At 39.0% G+C, this 18682-nt stretch overlaps 1 protein-coding gene and 1 long non-coding RNA gene across 2 annotated transcripts in view; one reads left to right on the forward strand and one right to left on the reverse strand.

Moving 5' to 3' along the window:
* The window catches only part of alk (ALK receptor tyrosine kinase), a 305956-nt gene that overhangs the window by 257734 nt on the left and 29540 nt on the right, over window positions 1–18682 (reverse strand). The window lies entirely within an intron of this gene.
* LOC117935339 lies at window positions 512–10585 on the forward strand. The gene is made up of 3 exons (XR_004654731.1): window positions 512–522; window positions 8141–8148; window positions 10466–10585. It is a non-coding gene; the product is annotated as an uncharacterized LOC117935339 (long non-coding RNA).

Below are 18682 nucleotides of genomic sequence, written 5' to 3' on the forward strand. Positions count from 1 at the left end.
TTACGTTGTAGTGTTGTGTGCAAAGGGTCAGTCAATTTAAGTACACGCCTAATGGTCCCATGAAAAACAGTAAAAACCGGACATTTTCATGGATTTATAAACCCCCCCGGACGTCCCGTAAAAAGTGGACATGTATGGGCAATAGAGGACATTTGGTCACCCTAATGTAGAAACAAACTTTGTTGATTTTTGTCCCCAGCTTAATACCTTAAAAACCAATGATGAAGAAAAAGACTTTGGGAGGACACAACCTCCCCGTGCTGTCACTGCAGTCAATGGCAATCAGCATGTAACAATGCCCTGGGACTATAATTTAGAGTTGTTCCGATACCAGTACTGGTATCGCCTCCAGTGCTCTACTACTATAGTACTACTATAATACCATCAGGAAGTACTGAAGTTTATGCAACCATCCGATACCACCTAGTAAAGAAAAAGAATGAAAATCTACGTTATAGTTTTTTGGTTATAACTGTCTGTCAAACTGGATAAAAAAAGAAAGTTCTGTGGCATTCATTGTTTGTGTAAGTCCATGTTTAGAGTTTAACCGGAGCCAGACCAACAACATAGATAGAACTCATGTCACATCCATACAGGGACAGTAGTGTACAGTTGTTAAACCATAATAAAGTATATGAATCACTGGTATCACATCAGTACTCTGTATCGACTGATACGCAAGTTCAGGTATCAGAGTTGGTATCTGGGAAGCAAAAAATGGTATCGGACCATCTCTAATATAAATGAAACCAAATTCACCTTTGACGCTAACACTGAGGCTTTACTGAGCAGAGAAAAACTGAGACTGAATGGTACATTAAAGTATACGGTTGTGCAATAGAGTGGATTGAATATAAATGTTCATGATCATTAAATGTAGTGTGTATTTATTTAATGACATGAGTCTGAAGTCTAATATTGTCTACTACAGCCAACTTCCAATCTCTTTCAAGAAGTAATTATTTTAAAATGTGCAGGCAAGGGTCTAGATGGTTTGCTTAATGCTCATTTCTCATTAAAATATTTAGAGTTCCTCAGTGGAGACCCCCCATTGCTTCCACACCGGAATTAAAAGCTTCGGGTAATATCCATTCCGGTACCAAAAACATGATCCTTTTATTCACATTTTAAAGTCTATCTTTGTGCATGTGGGGACTGTATAACTGAGGGATTCAGTGCTATGGGCTAAATGAGTTAATGGATTGTCAGGTGCAGAAGATTGTTAATGTGAGTTTGAGTGAGTAAGAGGACACAGTAGGCAAAGTGACACAGGATGGAGCCATTACAAATTTAAACTACAAAAAGATTCATTGTCTAAGTGAACTACAGAAAGTAACATCTTTCATGACAAATTTGATTTAAAAAATGAAAAGTACAATAGCCACCACTTCTGAACAGACTAAAAAATGTGCGACTTTCAGAGGTACACAAGCACTTTGGTCATGTACTGTTTTCCAGTCTTTTTATCCATGTGTTACTGTCTCTATTACATGTTTGGTGCGTTGCATGTTATGCGGTGGTCTACAAAGTTTTAAGGCTGTCCTGCCTCTTAGACTGTAAACCTAGATTACCTACACGTAAAGATGAAGTAACCTGAACCTGAAGTAACTCACTTTTTTCTTTTCTTGCTAGTGTTAAAACACTGCAGCCATGAGTGCTTTACACCAAATACAGAAAAACTATACAGACATCAAGTCTGCATCTGGCTTCATTGGATTTTTTAAGAATCTGCTGCAATACAGTAGAAAATCATGTAGGAACCAGACTCCATACATGTTTCTTGTTGTATACTGCAATATGAAGATTTGGTAAATGTCTACAACGAGCCTCGTTTAAAAATGCAGTAAAAAAGCAAAGTTTAAAAAAAGCTGTAAAATGGTTATATATCCAGGTATACAGAAAGCCAATCCTCAATACACAACTATTCTAAATTGCATAGGCCAAGGCTGCCCAATTTAGAGCCTGTGGACCAAGTTTGGCCCTGCTCTCTTTGTTTTGGCCCGCCATGGATTTGACTTGCTCATGCTTATTCTCCTCTTACTGCATTTTAAAAGTTATGACTAGGAAACATACATTTGGTGCAGTTAAAAAGAAAGTAATCAGAGTTTAATGGCAATCTAAAGCACAGTGCTGGTAAACTTCCCATTTACAGACGTACTGTACATTTTGTCTACAGAGAATGGCAAAATTCACGTTATTCTTCAACATCAACATTTATATTTGTCCGGTTGCTTTCCATCCAGATCCATTTTGGCCCTTCATAAGAAAGAATTTGGGCACCTCTGGCATAGACCCTAATACTGTCGGTGTGCGTCTTGGGCCAAGCCTCACAGCCGGGACACGATTCTCTGATCTGCACATAAGTAAATACCGCACCAGTGTCAGAGGCGTTTGCATGGCATTTTAAAAAAAAATTGTACAAACAGGAACAGTACTTTATTTTTCATTGAACACTGGAATGTTGTATAATGACATCCTGTGTTGCCACATTTATTGCTACCCCAACAAAGTTGCTGTTTTTCCAAATCAAATTTCCCTGAGATGTGCACCTGTGAATCTTCTTTTCTTTATTCACCAGGTGCAAATGAACACCTGTAACACCAGCATCTGCATGTTCACATCTGAAGCCAATTCAATTACCATAAATATGTAAGCAGCATTTATTGAAGAAATGTTTTGGCTTGGTACCTAACAGGGGCAGCTGGAGTCACTTGAAATCTAGAGAGGGCAGCCTCTTTGGGAAGATTGGCATAAAGTATTACACATGGCAATCATCTAACCACCTGATTATTTTATCAGATGGAACTGGGACAAACGTTGACTGGTTTGTAAAACATGCATGAATTGACACAATTCTGCCGCCCTTACTCCATCATGCTCTACTTTCATTCCTTATATTCCATATTCATTCAGTAGTTCAAACATACAGTACATACTACATACTGCATGCACTGTATTTGGGACATGGCTTTCAAAATGCCAACGTGAATTAGCTTCTTTGTCTAAATGTACAGCACCTTTTTCCCATAAACCCATGTTTTTTCCCCCACACAATTTCCAATTATCTCTGCTAAATGCTTCTAACAGCTTTCCATTGATTGGTACTCCAACGCCCATGCTCTAATAATTTAATTCAGCTCGGGTTTTAGGTTTTGAACAATAACACTGTTTAATTCCTCTCTTCAGTCATACAAAGTTAAAATGCTATTTCTTCTATTTTTTATCCTCACTGGTTTACTGTTTGCACCAAATAATGCAATGTTATGTCCAAATACTTCCTCTGTGCTGCACCTCATCTTCCACTGTTTATTTTTTTTTGTGAAGATTCTTGGCCCAGTGTCTTGTGAGTCAAAGGCTTTAAAGCAGCTAAAGAGATTATAGAGCATGCTGCCTTGAGCCTCTAGTCTAAACCTCAATCTGTATTCGGCAAAATCATTCAGACAAAGACACTGCCGTTCTAATGATATCACAGCTCTAACAGATATTACAGATCAACAGACAAGACAATGAGAGCAACACAGCATTTAGCTTCCAAGTTTTATGTGAACAGAATAGCCTAAAGAGCATCATACCAAGGGATCAGCATACCAATGTCAACATTAATCAACAAAACAGGCTTTCAAAGATTCAACATGTAAGTTAATTCTTTGCCATACATGTGTTAATAAAGCTAATCAGTAGGGCAATCTAATAACACTGAGGTCATCCCATCCAATCAGCAGTGCCTATGATATTGCGTGACATGGAGGAATATATGAATGATGGAGAACCTCCCTTGACTTGATCAGTGTAATTTTAAAATGTAATGGTTAGATCCATCACCATATCAGATATATGATTGGACAAACTGACAGGAACTTGTCCAAAATCCCGTCAGCAATTAAATCCGATCACACGGTCACGATGACACATGTACCACACAGCAGATTTTAAAAATGTGCTGCCTTTCTCCCTGCTACGTAACTGCAAAAGGAAGGACAGACTTCATTACACGCAGATCAACATGATTCACGCTTGGTTCTTCCAAATGATTGCCATCCATCATCACAAAAAGATGAATCAGTTAGTGTAACAACAATATAATTTATGGACATCTGAGAAGCAATCATTTATTTATTGAGTATAAAAGCCCTTTCCCAGTGTTCCTGAAATGTTCGACCGCTGCAGGGGATTTCTACCTTGACCTTTCTTATTCATACCTCAGCCTGGAGGCTGCTGCTGGGAGACAGTAAGTGCTCAGACAGTGATGCCATTGCTGTATGGCACCGTCTGTGATCTAGTTAAAGCAGCAAAACACGGCTCCCCTTCAAAGTCATACCAACCATGCATTTTGATGGTTGTGAAAACAAGTAAGAGCAACTGATGTTTATTAGCCATTAATGTGGGCACAATTTACAAGCCATCTAGACAGTCTCGAATAAAGACTTATAATGACCTCATAGGAGATAATGGCTGCATGGGCTAGACAGCATACGTTTATACATCAGTGCCAAGGAAGTAGTTTTAAATCAGCAGACATTTGCTGTCTAATTTCATATTATGCCAAGTCAGACAAGTTTCAGCAAAAAGACAAATAAATAAAAAGAAGAACTGTGTGATTAAATCTGTGGCTCAGTACTACAAGAGCAGCTGCCTTTTACCCTTGAAGCCAAATCAATCATTTCCAGCCCCACTTTTACCTTTTCTCTGCCTTTAAAAAGCCATTGATCCGCTGACCAGCTCTCATAATGTAATTGGAAGAAGCAATTTCCCACAGATCTAGACCGTAATACAACCATAATCACATCTGGTTCATTATGTGTCTGTGAAAAGGTCTCTAGAGACAGAAAACTGAATAATGTGTTTAAACACTGCTGTCACGTTAGCTGCAACCATTACACTGGCGCGTCCCACCTTCCATAAAACATGGCCTACCATATATTATAGGTAGTGTAATGTCACTTTGTTTCTCGACTGGAAAGATTAATTTTTTTTATGGTTTGCAAGAAAATCACGGATTGTTAGGTTTGCCGTTAGTTCCCAAGCAGGGGACAGGGGAAATGAGCAAATGTGATACAAATCAGCTCCTGTGTTTTTACAGGAAATGGAAGTGTAATTGTAGTGGAATTAGATTCAGTGGTTACTGTTGCATGTGCTTGGTTAAAATGCAATGCACTTGACAGTAATATACTCCCTGAAAATGTAATTCTTTTTTTTTTGCACCTTGAACAAACGCTGGTGTGAATCAAGGATCTCTTGTGTACACAGGACACGGAAGAGATCAAATCAGAGTTTAACTAAGTTATTTCTCCTCTTACTGGGATTCTTTTGGGGCTGAATGCATTAGGGGAACAGACTGGGTATGGTAATAAGAATGATATGATGATATGTTCAACCCACAGTCAAAGAGTGTCCACCCAAAGTGTGGGTTGCAGTTCCGGCTTGCCAACCAAGTATGGGGTGTGAACTGGTAGCTGGAGAGGTGCCAGTTCACTTCCTGGGCACTGCCAACGTGCCCTTAAAAAGGGCCCACATCTCTTCTGTAGTGCATCCATAGGTCCTGTTTGTGCAGGTGTGTGTATTTTGGGCCTGTGTGTTATGTGTGTAAAAACTAAAAACAGAGTGCAAAAATGTGAGTCCCACTTGCGGGATCAATTAAGTATGTCTAAATCTTAATATTAACAAATTGCCATCAGACAGTCGTTAAAAATCAACATTAATCATCAAACAATTGACGCTTGGAGTCATTTATAGCTTAGCTGACACACTAAGTGGCTTTTTGTGTTCAACTAATACAAATGCATTTTCGCTCTATTCTTTCCCTTACACAGCCAATTACAGTGTTTTTATTCTCACCTCTTAGCTCTAGAATGCAAATCACTCAGGACATTTCAGGCGGATTTGTTTACTGTGAATAAGTAAAGGACATCTCCAAAGCAGGATCATTTTGATCTTAGTGCTTTGTCAGTTCACAGGGTTCCTTTATTTTATCAAAGGACATCAGCAGTTTTTCTTGTCAGCAATCCTAATCAAAATTGTGTGCATTTGTTTAAACTGCCAACAATCTGTCAAGATCATCTGTATTATCATTTGCTTGTGTATCGTCCTGTTTGACTTTTGCAATTTCATCTAAAAGTATGTTAAAAAGTACCAAAATACTGTTGACATGTGCAGCTTTTATTCTTTTTGGTTATTAGCATTCACTTGTCTTTGTATGAGACGAATCAAAAGCAAAGCAGTAACTCTTTATTGAACTTAAAACAGTGATACTAACTGAATATGTTAACACTATTGAACATTGAATGGCAGATAGCACGTCACCCAGCTGTCACAGTCAAACTGATGAAAGCATGATTTGTTTGGATGACATTCAGCTTGTTGAGCTGAACACCTCAACAGAATTAGATCTGACAGCTCCATTTCTGTAAAATTGGAGAAATGGGCTAATTTAATCCAACCCTGTTTTCGACAACACCCACCAAACTAAGCGATTTATCCTGAGAACATTAAGAAAGGTAATTAATTGTTCTCAAAGATTGCTGCTAAATTAGGATTTCTTGGCACATATCTCTAAGCCAAACCATATGGCTATTTCATGGGAAGAATACAATTGGGTTTTTACTGTCTTTACACCATTTTACCCAGACAAAGCACAGTTATGAGATTATGTGTGAATTAGAAAAGGCTATAATTGAGGCCATGATGGCTGAGTGTGAAACCAAGTCAGACTCTAAATGATTTCCAGAGGCCTTCATGCTCATGGGAATGTGTCCATGCACAGTGATGATTGGAAACATAGTTAGAGATTCCATTGTCTGTTGATTGCTGGAAAGGAAATTAGGCTAGGCATCAACATCTGCATGTTTTGATATTAATTTTCTCTCCCAACACTCAAACATACAAGCTGATTTGCAGAGGATTAGTAGCCTTGTAACAGATCATATAATGTGTGGCAGGGTTCCCAGGGTGCTCTAAACAGGACAGGGTTTCCTAGGCACTAAGCCAGCAGAGTAATATTGTTAGGTATGGGGACATAAGTAGGGCATGTCTTACCTGTAACATTCAATTTAATTAATTTGTCCAATTCCATTGGACAAACTGGTGTTTATTAGTATTGTTGCACTTGTTGTCACACTTTATGGAGCAGATAAGTCAAAATGAGGTCGCTAGTTGCCAAGATATTCCCCAAAGGTGTACGAGCTGCTCTCTTATCGTGTCTTTGCAATCTGTTCAATTTGCTATGGGACTGAGAGTTGGAGCTGAAATGTTTGTCGGCTTTCATTTTGAATGTGAAGTCATAGGCACATATTTACTGATTAGTTTTGGACATCATCGTCTTATTTTTGTAACACTACATATTTCTTTGTGTAATCTGGTTTGTGGTTTGCTCCTTCATAGTATTATGGACTAGTGTTTTACTGTGGGTCTGTCTCAACACCAACACTTATGAACTAGGTAATAGTAAGGCAAGAGAAGCAAAGAGAGCCTCGGACAGACATCAAAGCCATGCAAATAGAATCGGTGTGATGTGTTTGGTATTGTTTGGCCCCTTACTGAGAAAAAGGATGGGTCTCAGTGTGTAGTGGGCAGCTTTGGTAAGTGGCGTCCCAACTTCCATCTCTTTGGCACAGCGTTATACAGGTGAGTGTGTATGAACATATGTGCTGCTCAACATAGGAGTGCAAGTTAACTTAATGATGTTTAAAGGTCATGCAAGCTTTAGCAAGCAAAACGCAGAGACTCCAGAGATTGCACAAAGCCTTCGGGTTTCAGGCCGTTGTCTTTTTAGGCAACAGTGAACAACAATAAAATAACTGTAATCACTCTAAAGATTTTGGATGCTGCAGAAAAAAAGAATCAAATAATTGTCTGCTTTTATTCATCGCTCACATAAATGTTGCAAATGGAAAATATGTGCAACTTCACTCACATGTAAAAAAACAACCACAAAATGTGTCTGATAAAAACAAAGTAATAAAGTCTGAGTAAATTCTCAACTTCAAAGCTCTCTCTCACTCAAACACATACAGTCGTTGCACATTTGATTAGCGCTCCTAGTGATGCGGTAATATTTATATACAGATAAGTTGTACATTTTTGATATTGATTGCGGTGGGTGAAAACATTTTCTTCTTGCCAAAGAATAAAAAGTGGATGAGAGCTAACTGTGTTAGTGTCACAGAGTTGTTCACTGAGTGGAGAGGAAACAATGGAGCAGGTGTGATGATTTTATTTTTTGACAGATTCTTACTGTGTAGGCGAGAGGTGAGCAGCCTGGTGTGTGCAGGGGGAGAATATGCTCAGATGAATCAAAGCTCGGGAGATCTCAGCAGCTTTTGTTCAGGGAATCTGATCTATTTGGAACATTACTAATGCCTGGATTGATCGATAAAAGGAAAAAAAGACATCCATGTTTCGTTACAGTCTCTGAAGTTTATTTTCCTTGTTGAATGTTGAATATATAACTTGCTCTTAAGATTATTTCCCTATGAAATATTGAACTAAGGCAACACCTCACATTTTGCTAAATTAACAACATAAAACCAACTTTATTTCTAATGTCAATACCTATCCCTATCCGACACTTCTCTAGTGACGAGCTCCCTCAATAGAACCGGATAACTTTTGGTATTTTGCTCAATTTGACCTATGAGAATTCAAACACCATTTCATTACAGATTAGTAGCATGGCACAGTTATTAAATATGTTATCAGCGCTTGCACAGGTTAAGCACATTCTGTGCATATCCAGCGAGGTAGGAAATAATTATTCTTGATAGGATTTATCTTTAATTTCCTTATTCCCTGCTCTGTTTCACTGGAGGGGAGTGAAAAGAACCTGGCATGATGTTTGATCCTGCGCAACGCGGGGAAATTGAGATTGCAAAAAGTGGCATTGGTGTGCACACGCTTGCACTCAAACGTACACGCATAGCAACATTCATGCTTGTTCTGTAAAAATACTATCAAATAGGCTGACATTTACCCCACAGTGTTTTAGGGGGCACATTAAGAGGACATATGGGTATATTTGACTGCTTTGTACCCACAATGTTAAGACAATGTGTGACTTGGTATTTGAAACACATCTGTGCAGGATCTCTGAAGCCAGTGAAAGCCAGACACAAGGCTGTATGAATGACTCATTGGGCTTTCACTTAGGCATGGGCCGGTATACGATTGTTGTATGCTAACCGCCAGCAAAATATCATGGTTTCATGGTATTGCAATTACAGCTTTAAATTTTACATTAACATTATTTTTTTAAATGTCTGGGCAAAAAAACAACATTTAACAATGTTTTTCAATGTTAAACACACTGCACAATGGCAGGAAAAAGGATTTCTAAAGTGCACCTTCTGTCCTTGTAGACTCATAAAAACAGAGTATACCTCAGGTCCTCTATGATGGAAAATGTTAGTGGTTTTTGCAACCTTGACTTGACTACCCTGCAATCGGTAACCGGCCCATGTCTTTTTTCAAAGCAATGCAGGGATTGCTGGTGGAGAATTACATGTAGGTATTCCTAACGGAACATGTCAAGTTTTGGGGGTTACCTGTGGGTCAGCTTACCTGTTAAAGGATCACTTCACCCAGATCACAGTAAGAAATAAAAGTGGATTTTATACCGAGAATGTAAAATCTCTGCCATTGAGATTTCTACCTCCACCCAATACAGCCGATTGAATGCCATTTTATAATTATTATAAATTAAAATTCATGAAATTAACTTGTTCCAGAAACCAAACTCATGATCCCCACAATTCACTGTCAACGGTTTTCATTGGAACTATTTTTTCAGTATAAAGTAGTTCCAATAAAAACTCTTTGGCGATTTCTACCTTTACTTTTAGCAACAAGGCTGATATAATTTTAAAAAATATATTATTAGGTAAAGTTCCCCTTTAAATGACAAAAACACAGAGACCCAAAGCATGTATCAAATCTGATTTAAAAATTAAATTAGTAACAATTAATAGTGAATATGTTTACTGTGCAGTGACTTTGGCTTCTGTTCTTCAGCTCTTAACATTCTAAGAAATAAACAGGAAACAGTCCAATGATATTTGGAATTTTACCTCACACACAAAAACTTCCATTCATGGCCATACACATTATTTACGATGACTTGCCATTGAGCATTTGAGCTGCCACATATTTCATTTTTTCAGTTCCAAGATTATGCTAACAATGACTCAACATAGTGTTCAGTATATCAGAGTCTATGTACTGCATCTGTGCTATGGACAGACTTTGGTTTGTACGATTATAACTTGAGTCTCAATGCATTTTACTGTTGGCAGTATCATCAAGTACCTGGCAGTCCATTCATTTTTAGTACAGTGGTGAGCTCACACCAGCGTGTGTGTCAACAGTCAACAATTGGGATGAATGATCAATGTTTAAAGCTGCGCTAATTAATATTTTCACATTAACAATAAATTGACTATGTGTAATTTCAGAGGTGTTACTTGTAGTGACAAAGCCACAGATAATTTTCACTCTACTTTACATTTCCCCTCAGCTACACAGAGCATTTGATCATCTTTCAGTTAATCCTCTATAGACCCAGTCACAATGTTGGTTTAGAATAACATCTGCAAAGAAAACTCCTGCGGCCCTGACATACAACGTACCGGCTGTAAGCAAACAGGGACGAGGAACAACTGGATATACTCTCATCTGGTCTATCTGGAATGCATGTTTGGTGATTTCACATATCAACACTTTCAGTAACATAAGGTTGGAGACTTCATTTACCTGGGCCACAGACACACCCACCAAACTGGCAGTCAGTCTGAGATGTTGCTGTTTGTAACACTAGATTTGGTTTATCAAGAGTGCTAGCAAAGCAACACAGTACAGAAAATAAGCCCAACAAAAACATCAGCTAGGTCAGACAACCCTGTTTAAAGTGACTATGTGTAACTTTCAGTTTGGGTTGATTCTAGTGGCCGCTTTGGACAAAAGTGGTAGTGTTTTTACCACACCTGCTGTTGTAAAGGTCTTATCTTTACGTTGCTGTGTTGCCCACTGTATTACCGAGTAAGCATTACAGGGAGGTCATACAGTTGCAATGAATGTTTTGCGTGGACAGAAAATAATTCATTTACAATACATGTGTAAATTACAGATGCATTGTTGCATTTCTAGTGTTGCATACGGTAACTTTTTTGGATGTCTTGTGAGCTAAACTGGGTATCACTGTCACTGTGTCACCAGCCAAGCATTAAGAGTTTGTTGTAGCAATAAACATAATAATACCTTAGACCAATATAGCACATTTCATGAAATCCATGGACGCCATAGACAAGTGCTATTACATGGAGACAGAGGAAAAGAAAACAGAAGGCCCTTTTACACAAAGTAAAGTGGAAACCTCTGTGTGGAATGGAAGAAAGACGCAATTTAATCTCAGCTACTGACACACAACCACATTGCAAATTTTTAAGTTATGTCATGACTGAAATAGACATATTACATACATGAGGGCCAATCTTGGGTGGGTTTTAAATAACTTACAATCCTGTAATTTTTGCGTTATTGCTTTTCATCTTCCACTTTCCCTTTTTAGTTGATGGTTTCCCCCAGTGTCAGCCATAACTGTGGCAGATAACCTGTTAAGTAACAACTTTAACTGGCTCAAAAGGCTGGATACGCTAACACGCTTTCAGGTGTTAAAAACAAATGTGTGACCCATCAGAATGTGTTACTGTAGCACTATATACCATTTTGTCATTATGTAACTGCGCAGAAAAAAAAAAAATCAAACCCGGGAAGGCATACTTAAAACTATAAAAAAATGGCCTTCTTTTAACTGGTTGTCTCGTTTGCTCTTACCGATCATTTAAGGTCATTGTATGCAAAATAACAGAGCTTTAGAAAAATGAAAAAGCTACATATAGTCACTTTACCTTCAGTATATATCTTCAAATTTCACAGTTACGGCTGAACATGTTTTCACATATCTCCATAATTGACATCAACTGCCATTTAAAATATAAAGTTTTTATTTGCAAAGTAACTCCAGCCATTTGACAGGTGTATTGGGTTAAAAAGAACTAGTTTTCTCAGAATTTAATAAGTACCACAAAATTTAATTACTTACATAAAATAGCAATACCTTCAAATTTTACAAAAGTACAGGACTAATTGTTCTTCTTGTATACTTTCCACTTTTTGCCATCAGCTGCAGGACATATGCTTCTTGCTTCCCCCATAGATAGAAGTTTTCAACTACTCTAGTCTTTTGATGTTTGTTGTTGGATAATAATGCTTAATTAGGGCTTGTCACACCGAGGAACTCACTCAACTGATGCAATGTCATGATGATTACAACAAAAGCATTTTATCTGCATAAGACCATGGCACAGAAGTAAACGCGACAGGTTCTAAGTTCGATTGAACCATAAATCCAATTCTCTTTTAAAATCAGTTTACATAGTGGGAAATAACACCACAATTTGAGTGTGATAATCTGATCTGAGTGTCAGGCCTTAGTTATTAACATGGCAGTCTGGTTATGTTTTAAAATATGGGAGCAAACTTGGAAAGATAAATGGGGTCATATCCCAGAAAGCAAATGTAATTTAATTCAAATTTCCTGCATTTCCACCCCACATAACTTCTTGGATTGAGTTCAAAAAACAGTTACCCGCACTAGTCTAGATTAGATCCAGGCGGGCTAACATAACTAATGTTGCCTTCAACGACAGTACAATCCTTTTGTACGTTTGGCGTAAAATGTTTGTATGTTCATTCAATGTACACCAGCCTAACCTTTTGCTCTCTTTGCTGAAAATACTAAAATGATCATTGATGCAGACTTGACAATGATGAGTTTATTTTTGAATGAATACATTTATTTTTTCTCACAAAAGGGGAGGTAGCCAATCTGTAACTTAGCTACAACTAATTACATAATGGGGATGCATTTGCTGTACTTGCTCCATTGCTCAGGCACCCATGGTTGTGAGAACACTGACTCAGCTATTTCATTAAAATGAAGATCATGGTAAGTCTATTATCGCTGCCAGCATGCACAGCGTGCACATTATCCTGACATTACTTTGTTTATATCCAGCCTTTGGGTGTTTAGTCTTGCCTGTAGATGCATTCTGAGAAAGTGTATGTCACTTAGATAGGAGAAGTACAGCAGGGAGCAATATACAGTAACTGCAGTAAGTGACAGACAGGAAATATTTATATTGCTTTTAGTTGGTGGTGAAGAAGAATCAATGCAACCTGCAGTATCAGCAATCACTGTGGCAAGATTGCCTGGACATGTAATGCATGTAAGTGGCTTAATGAATTATTCTGATAATCATAATCAGTGCGAAAATGGAAACTGCGGTTGATGGGTTGCTTATTGTCTCTCTAATATACACCCTCCTTCACACACACACACACACACACACACACACACACACACACACACACACACACACACACACACACACACACACACACACACACACACACACACACACACACACACACACACACACACACACACACACACACACACAGTTAGCTGGGGCCATACATCACTGGATTGCACAGCTGTCTTCTGCCACACCAGTAAATTGATGCTAATGCAATTAGCTCTTTTGCCTTCATCTTAACTCCACCTCAAAACCTACTGAGACTGTGTGGAGGTTAGTCTGTGTGTGTGTGTGTGTGTGTGTGTGTGTGTGTGTGTGTGCGCAGAAGAGATCTAGAAAAAAAGAACAGACCTCCGGAACTAATTAGGGGAAATGCGTTAGAGGGAAATGGGTTCGGAACACAGTCAAACTGCCCATATTTCAGGTGCAAGCCATACATTTTTACAGACATCAATATTGCAACAGCAAGATCTGTCCTGCCAAGAATAATCAAAGTAGTCTCGAGTCTAAAAGCTGTGTAAATATCACCAGGTGAATATATGTTGAAAGTGAGTCACTGATGTAACCTCGCCAAAAATGACACGTAAGACTAGCATATGTGAGTGTGCTGAAGCCTCCTTTGCAGCTTTCATGCCCTGCAGCATTATTTCATGCCCTGCAACATCCCCAGCCTCAAAACATTAACTATGATAACCATGGATTATTATGACCGTCTTGCAGATGAAAGAAAACAAGTCTATTTATCATGTTGCTGATACAGGGAATGGGAACATGTCAGAGGGCTGAAAGAATATTAAGGACACACAATGGCTGAAAACAACGGCTTTGTGTTTCAGAACAAAACTTGCGAAAGTGAGAAGCATGATGACTAAAACATTTGCGGAAGGACTGTTTTAATGTAATGAAACATTTGTGTTTCCCTTCCAAAGCATGTGTTACAGGTTAGATCTATGATTCTACCAAAGGCCAGATTTAATGAGCAGAGATTATCCTGCAGTTTGATGCAGAAGAAGAATAAAATTGTATGATAATGTGATCAACCATTCAGGGCTCTGGTTTGCTCTGATGTACATTTCAGTCAATGCTGCAGCGTTTTCTGTTGATGCTGATGCCACAACAGTCCAACGGTGCTTCATGGTATATTGTGAAATTAACTTAATTCAATTAACTGCAATATAACGGGCCAGTAATGCTCAAATCGGAAACCACTCATAAATTAAACTGCCTAATTCATCTCCTCTTTCCCACACACTAAATTTAATTTTTTCAAAACACGACAGTGGCAGCCAAAGCCACAAAAACAGTAAAGATGGCAGTTCAGTCATCCAAAAATATTAGGCGTCCTAGCTGCTCCTGATGGAATCTTTTACACCTACTAATTACATTTACAACACAAGGGGTCACATCAGTTTTGTTTGGAAGTTTACGCCGAAGGTGTCCTTCTTATCACTGTGCCACCTTCTCTCATTTACCCTCCGTTCAGCTAAAAACAAACTAAAACACTAATCCTCACCCATGCAAAACTAGCCTCCACCCTTATCTCAGAGAGCTGCTGTTGCCAAAACGCAGAAATCTATTTGAAACGTGGGTTTCAGAAAAATAAATACCACCTGTCATCTTCACAGTCTCCCTCCTTCAGAAAATGGGGCATCTGTTGAGGCGATATCTTTATAGTGGAGCCGTGTGTCTGATTAAAACGAATAGCACTTGGTCAGGCGCTCTCCATGTCCTTTTTAATTAGTTTACGATAAGAGACCGTTACCTTTATACTGTCCAGTTACTGAGCTAGATCTCATCAACAGCAACATAAACAAGGCAAGCACATTTTTGAGGATGCCCGGCTTTCTTCTCTGAGAAGAGTTTTTAAGGTGTAAAGGGAAAAAAGTAAACCTCAGTTGTAGGCCGTGATAAATCCATTATGTTGCCGCTGTGAGCGGTTGACAGTCGCGGGCAGGTTTCATCACTTCATCACCCTGTATTACCTTGCCACATAAACAGTTTCCTCCCCTCAGCAGTCAGCCTCACCAACAAGGCCCCCGGACCCCCATTGACACTGACTTAACCACTGGCCATCCATAGTCACTACACTTGCACTAACCTTCATCCTGAACTCTACATCTGCCCATTGCATATACTTTGTATTCTTTGTAAATTTTGCACTCAACCCATTAAGCCTTTTTCTACAGTTACTTTGTATCTATATATTTGTTTTACCTGTATTTGTTTATTTCATATTAACGTTTAACATTTGTTAAACATTTGTTTATGTATGCACTTTTCACCAAGGCAAATTCCACGTAATTGTATTTATTGTGGCAATAAAACCCGTTCTGATTCTGATAAAGAGAGATCAAGAGACGCACTAACCCTGACACACATGTACTCTCTGCCATTCATGTGATAGGTAATCAGGTAATATCAGGGGCCACTTACAAGTATGATAAGCTCTGTGTTACACTGTATCAAAGCGACAACTGTGGTTATTTATGTTAAAGATAGTACTTATTTTACTTTGATAATTTGGCAATGGCCAATTTTGACTTCAAAAATAATGATAAAATAATTATCCTTTGGTAAGAAGAAACACAGAAACACCTTAATGCCTGCCAAGCTTTCAATTTTGGCACTGCAGGTGTAATTTACAGTGATAATAGCTGCTAATTTACCACTTGAAATTTGTACGTTTTTTTAAACTCATTTTTAGGAAGTAACTGTCAATTTTGCCATTGCCAGAGTGACAACTGGTACTGACGGATTTCAGCTTCATCCAACAAGCAAATAAACATCAACTCTGTGAGTTGGTTGAAAACTGCATCTCAAGCTGACTTCCTGGTTTCTGGTTTTAAACAAGGGGGGAAGCGAGCGTCCACAAAAAGTAGCTCCTGTGCCGCCATTTTAATGCTCCCAAACACTCACCCACTGAATAACAACTTTCAGACAGCTTGCTCACGTCGCATCTACGTCGTTAAGCTCAGATGGAGGCTGCGCGGTAACACTCAGCCATCAGCCATAAAGTGCTTCTAATAGCCTTCATCTCAGAGCAACGGGATCTGTTGGTCCATGTCTTTAATTGTCTATGGTTTTAACATATTGTGTGTCTCAAATTGCAAACTTCTGCACTTACACTGTACATTAAACAGTCTGAAGTCCACCTTTATGTCACTATCTATAGAAGAGAACTATAAGCACAGAACCGTCTTTTAATCAAAATTCTATGAAATGTTATCTTTTGCATTCCACTGACTGTAGCAAACATATAACGTTAGTGCACAAAAGAATAGAAGAATGGGATCCATTTACATGTCAATTATGTTGCCTCTGCTTTCACTCTTGAATTGTCACTGTATGAAATCCATTTTGAATACAGAGAATTGTGACTTAAAACACTAGCTTACTCTTATAGATAGTAGACCTACTCTAGTAAGCCACTGATGCTACCATTAGCAGCATAAATTAATGCTGACAATACATCCATTTCTTATGCTTCCGCTCTTTTATTTGGAAAGGCCAAAACACATGACACACCACTAACGCTACATGCACACTACTTTGGCGTTTAGAGGATTTTAAAGCTTTGACAGACCAGCCACACCTACTTATGATTGGACAATCACAGTTGGTGACTCATGGTCCATTCAAAGCCACAAAATCAGTAACACATGGTACATGACTGCATTCGTGTAGCACTTTCGTCCAAAATGCTTTACACTTTCCCATCCTTTCTCCTATTCACACATGCACTCACACAACGATGACCGCGGGATGCAGGGTGCTTGCTTGCCTGCCTAAAACAAATAGGTACAAATTCTCCTTCGTCCCCTCTGCTTAACTCTGGAAAGACGAGGTAACGTCGCCACATAAGGTACACTGGGGTTTAAACTTTTAATGTTGTGGCATTTATTTTTGCCATTTGGTTTGAGACTGTATTTTAATTGATGTTGTTGTCTTTGTTGTCATGTACTGTGTGTCAATTTTTTGCTACTGCAGCAAAATGAATCGCCCCTTGGGGACAAATAAAGGTTTTTGAACTTTGAACTTTAACCATGACGATCAATTACGGCTTCAATATCTTGCCCTAGTATAATTTAACATGTACACAGGACATGAACATTTGAGTTTTGACTCCCTGAGTTTACACTTTACAGAAGAGAGTTGTGTTCACACATTGTTGTGAGCCAGAAGAGCATAGACTTCTACTGTACCTTTTTGAGCTTGATTCAAATGCAAAGAGATCCAACAGTAGATGCAGATTTCAGTGCTTTACTTTAAGAGCCTTAATAATTACAGTCTAAAACCTAAGACACGCTGTATACAGTATAAAAGCAACAAAGCCTCCTACAACAATAAACAAAACACTAATTAAAAACAATACTAATCAGCACCTCTAAATCTGAGGCCATGGTTCTCAGCAGGAAATCGATGGAATGCCTTCTTAAGGTAGGGAATGAGTCCTTACCCCAAGTGAAGAAGTACATATACATCGGGGTCTTGTTCACGTGTGAAGGGACAATGGAGCAGGAGATTGGTCGGAGAATCGGAGCAGCGGGTGCGGCATTACATTTAATTCATCGCGCTGTTGTGACGAAAAGAGAGCTGAGCCAGAAAGCAAAGCTCTCGATCTACCGGTCCGTTTTAATTCCTACCCTCACCTATGGTCATGAAGGCTGGGTCATGACCCAAAGAACGAGATCCAGGGTACAAGCGGGCGAAATGGATTTCCTCAGGAGGGGGCTGGCGTCTCCCTCAGAGATGGGGCTAGAAGCACAGCCGCTGCTCCATTGCGTTGAAAGGAGCCAGTTGAGGAAGTTTGGGCATCTGGTGAGGATGCCTCCTGGGCGCCTCCCTAGGGAGGTGTTCCAGGCACGTCCATGGAGGGGTTCCAGACTAGATGGAGAGATTATATCTCTAATCTATCGGGAAAGGGAAGTTTTGGGGTCCCCTGCTGGATCTGCTGCCCGCGCAACCCGATACCAGATAAGCGGACAAAGATAGATAGATAGATAGATAGATAGATAGATAGATAGATAGATAGATAGATAGATAGATAGATAGATAGATAGATAGATAGATAGATAGATAGATAGATAGATAGATAGATAGATAGGTGGGTGGACTCCCCCTAATTAGTATATAAGAGATCTAGATGGACTATAATAGCTCACAACTGAGTCCTGAAATGACAGGAGGTTTCTGTCACGGACAGTTCCACAATTCAGCAAATACTGAGCACAGAATGTACAGCCTATAAAGTCAACTCAGCAGGTGCAAGCAGTGTCTCTGTGATTGCTTAAATACTTCCATTGGCTGGCCAGCACTGC

The sequence above is a fragment of the Etheostoma cragini genome, chromosome 20 (assembly GCF_013103735.1).
Source record: "Etheostoma cragini isolate CJK2018 chromosome 20, CSU_Ecrag_1.0, whole genome shotgun sequence".
NCBI lineage: Eukaryota > Metazoa > Chordata > Actinopteri > Perciformes > Percidae > Etheostoma > Etheostoma cragini.